We start from the raw sequence: 4,718 nt of genomic DNA, 5'->3' as shown, positions 1-4,718 counted from the left end.
CACTGATCAGATCTGTAGAAAACACTCCTCAAATCCTTTTCTAAGATACAACCTGACACTGTGTTAAATCTGACATGGAAACAATGCAATAACCGCCTCCCTCCTCCTATTCTGTTGTTATTTTATATGTTGAGTTGACCTGCACCTCCTCCAACATGGATCTTTGGTGAGTGTGGGTTTGGAGGGCAGTCTGCTCTGCCCTCACTGATCTAATGGTCCCAGAGGGATATGGACTTAGCCCGTCCTCTTCCTGTTTCCCATTTGGCGGCCAGAATGGGGACGTTTAAGGATGGGAAGCCTTAACGCCCCCATTTGTTTCCCTGCAGGTAATCGATGGCGACTCAGGGTTACAGCTAATGTGATTTATCTGTCCCATTTCCACTGATATGCTTCATGTACAAATTGTCTTTGGTGATGTAAATTCCCTATTTTTTTAAGCAACGCGCCGACACTGACGCCTTGTTGCCGAACCAGAATAATTAATCAACGTTTGTGTCCAAGGGTCTGCAAATTGTGACACATCCGGTGTTTGGATTCTTTTGTGAAACAGTAACTTCTTAATACAGGGTGTGGATGGAAACAGGCACATGGTGCATGGAGCCAAATCCCAGCTACGAGACTCATTGTGATTCCAAATGGCAGGTCTCTTTAATTCGTGTGGCAGCACAATGAAACTAATCATGCTTCACTCCTGATTCTTAAGTAAATCATCTGCAGACTAAATGAAAAAGGAAATCAAATCAGCCCATTCATTAAGTGATGCATACTTTTGTAATTATCCAGCTTCTTGCATTACCCAGTATCTTCTCCAGCCTTGAAATGATGAAATGAACATAAATTGTAAACGCTGTGTGTGTTGGTGCGTGTGTGTTTGCACAAGAAATAGGTGTTTTTTCTGTATTTAGGGGTTTTGAAATTCAAGATCATACCTCTGATCACCCAACACTCTAAAAATCAAAATGTCAAAAACAAAGAAAACAGGAAAAGTATAGCAGAGGAGTGACAAACAGTCAGCACTGAGTAGAGAGAAAGAATAGGCGGTTGATTGGAGACGCAATTGCAATCAGCCACAAGAAGAAAACACATTTGAAAGAAACAATATTTTCTTTCACAGATTCAGTGGTCTGAAAACATGATCAAGGCTCCGTAAAGCTTTGTTCAAGACTTAGAATAATTTTGTCTTTAAAGGTAAGACATGTGTGACAGGTGAGGTAAGTGATGGTAAGAAAGTCAAGAAGTTTTTTTTTCTGTTTTTTTCTTTGGTAAAACTTTGACATCATAGGACTCCAAACCCACATACTTCTATGAACTATTTTACTTCATAACTTGGACTTGGAATTCAAACCTGGACTTTGACTTAAAGAATGGCAGATTGGGACTGGAATAATGATTTGAACATTACCAAAGAACAATTCTCTAATTAGTGGGACCTCCAGTCTAGGACAGACTCGGGCACATGGGACTGGATTCTAACTTGAACACTAAGAATTTAAAACTGGGCTTTAGGATTTTACATTGATCAGCACCAGACTGTGACAAAACTTTTAAAAAAAGAAGAATTTATGTCTGTAAGTTGACACAAACTCCAGCCTCTCTGGAGCAGTAAAACAGTATTTTAAACATTGCAGAGAATGAATAGAGGACAAAAGCACTGCTCTCTCTTTGTTCTCTCGACTGTAGGTGCTTTTTGTAGCAACAAACGTGACTCGTGTTTTATTGTCTTCTTTTGTCGCGTGTTGTCCTTCCAGGAGCTGTACAGTGATGATGCAGTGTCTCTGTAAAGGAGCCAAGGACAGTTTTTTTCTGTAGGAGGCTAAGCAGAGGCTGCTGGACAATGGAGAGAGGGCACGAGAGGACAGAAGAAGAGTCCTGGATGGCAATTCATTTTCCATTAATAAAAAAACAAAAAAAAAAACACCTATTGTGTTTGTGTGAATGAATAATTACATTAAAAAGGACAAAGAACCCTGACAGCAACTGATATTGAAAACATGGACCTGTGCATAAATCAGCATTATCTGAAAATAGACAATACCCTTAAGAGAAAATGGAGTGAAGCATTAAATGCTCATGAATCAAATACAGAGTGAAGGTGATTTGCTGAGCAGGTAAAAGTGACGGTTATGACTCATACTCCAAAACCAGCCTAGCTTCGCTGTTTGTTGCACAGAGATTATAAGTCGTGCATTACAACAATGTACAGCACAGAAATTCCAGACAGAGAAAAAATTAAATCAAAAATCCCATTTTTTAATAGACAGAAGTTCTTCTGTAGCGCTGCTGCACAGAGAAGTTATCAACTCATTGACTGACCCAACAGTTACTTTCAAGTTAAAGAAAAACCGTTTCACCTGAGTCTGATCCTGTGGGAGCTGTGACGCAGTACCAAGCAAACTCAGTGACTTTAGAATCCATACTCTCTGCACTGACCCAGATCTCATAATCATCAACACTACCTTCCCCCTAAATCAGCCGTCCAGGCGTATCAGCACCACGGACAGCTCCGACTTACTGTTACCACTGATAAAACTTCAGAACTTTAAACACACAGAAACAAACCAGTTTTACTACTTACAAAACAGCAAAAAATACCACTTAATATGACTGGACTGGTGGTGGTTTTACAAGAGCAGGGAGCAATTATATATTCACACATCCCAAAGCAATTTTCAATGTGGTAAATAGGCTGCATACAAGCTTTTGTGAACAAAGATTGTCCAGTGGTTTGCAAGTCAAATATGCTTGCTTGTTTATTTGTCTGTTATAACAATGTCCTATACGGTGCTGTATAAACCTGGGACCTGGACCGGGTCTGGAGGATCTGCAGTGACATCTGTCATGTTTGAAAACTCAGTTACAGACGGTTATTAGTAGATTTGCTGCCTGTCAGGGGATCAGACCAGTGACCTTTCATTACGCCACAATTTTTCTAACTAATGAGCCATCGCCTCTAACAACCTGTTTAATGTGTGTGCAGTTACATTTAAGCACTAGTAGCAGTTAAACTGAAGTGATCCATGTATTTTATGACGCCCGTCATAGAGTGAAAACAAACTTACAAAAAAACAACAACCCCACCCCCACAAAAAAACAACAATGTTAGAGGACCATAAACGCCAACATTTGCAAACACTACAATCAATTAGTGCATTTGTCACTGCTCAGTTGGGGTTGATGAACCAACAGGAGGGACACGATACAAAAGTAAACCAGTAAAAAAACAACTTCCTTGGTTAAGTCAAGGCAGCAGCCATTACAGCCAGGGTGGCAGCTGTTGATGGACCCACAGATGGTAAATCTGTAGCCATATCCATATCCATTCAAGACAGTGAAAAAAAATCTGCATTGTTAATTGTCATTATGTTTAGTTTCTGTTACACAGTTGGGTGAAAAACAGCAACAGTGAAGAGAAAACCAAAGGATAAATCTTTAAAAACTGTGAGTCATGACATGAGCAGTAAATGGCTCCAAACTTCAGTACTGAACTGATTACTGTCTGGTTCCTCTAAGAATGGACCATTATCACTGGACTGGTTCTACTGGGTCAACCTAACTGCTGGTCTATGATATATACTGGACATGAGAGGAGAGACAAACATAACATTTCATTTTTGTCATACAAATACACCATAGAACCCAGACATTGATGGTGTTTTCGAGTGAACTTGACATTTAGTCCAGCCCTTCACCTCTTCTGCTCCCCTCTTCAACCCTCTCAATCATATCTCACCCATCTCCTGTCTCACCCGCCCTCCTCACATCTGTACCTTCCCATCTCCCTTTCCCCCTCATCTCTTTTGGTCTTGGGCCCATCTCCGTCTCCTGATTCACTGCTCTGTCACTAGATCAATAGAAAGACTCTCTGTCAGGAGGAGCCACTGCACACCTCCCTCCTTCCCTTCCTTTCCTCCCCACGTCTCCCTGGACTGAGACACATGCCCGCTGGAAGCTGGCTTTCAACATGTTATACTGGAGAGCATCTCCCCTTCTCTCCCCCTCTCCACTAGCCGTTGGATCACATTTTACCCCAGCACCTCTAGCCTGTTGGAGAGAAGAATATTCAGAGTCCTAATGGGCTTCTCAAAAGCGGAGGAAACCAAGAGAAGAAACCGCCTGAGAAAAAAAAGAGAATATCAGCACAGGACACAATGTGGAAAGAGGAGAGGGATGTGAGAGGGTGAGATGGAGTGAGAGAAAGAAAGAAGTTGTGCATTCAGCTAAGCTGTAGAAGGCTGGCTCGGCTTCCCTCCCTATTTTGCTTTTCTCCACCCCCCTGGAAAAACTCTCTCTCTCTCTCTCTCCCTTTTGCTCGGTCCCTCTCTCTCTCCCCCTCTCCTTCTTCTCCATCTCTGCAGCTGTGGTCTGCTGAGCGTCACCTCCACACAGCAAGTGCCTTTACTTGAGCAGAAGAGCGACACGAAAAAGGAGGGAGAGTGAGAGCGTGAGTGAGTGAGAGAGGGAGAGACCCAATAAGAATGTATGAACACAGCAGAGAAGCGTTTCCCTGACTTCACAGATTCACAGTGAAGGCTGAGAAGTGCAGAGGAGACAGACGGCAGAGAGGCAGCAAGTATATCAAGGCTGCTGGAGCAGGCAGAGGCTGAGTGGAGGCAGGAGGAATCTGCTGCTGCTGCTGCTGCTGCCGTGTGTCTTCCTGCTCCTGCCTTTGGTCGTCACACTCAGAGACTCACACTCGTTTCTAGGCTCCCGTCCCCCCC

The sequence above is a fragment of the Cynoglossus semilaevis genome, chromosome 12 (genome assembly GCF_000523025.1).
Source record: "Cynoglossus semilaevis isolate Cse_v1.0 chromosome 12, Cse_v1.0, whole genome shotgun sequence".
In the NCBI taxonomy this organism is placed as follows: domain Eukaryota; kingdom Metazoa; phylum Chordata; class Actinopteri; order Pleuronectiformes; family Cynoglossidae; genus Cynoglossus; species Cynoglossus semilaevis.
This window is presented reverse-complemented; position numbering follows the sequence as displayed.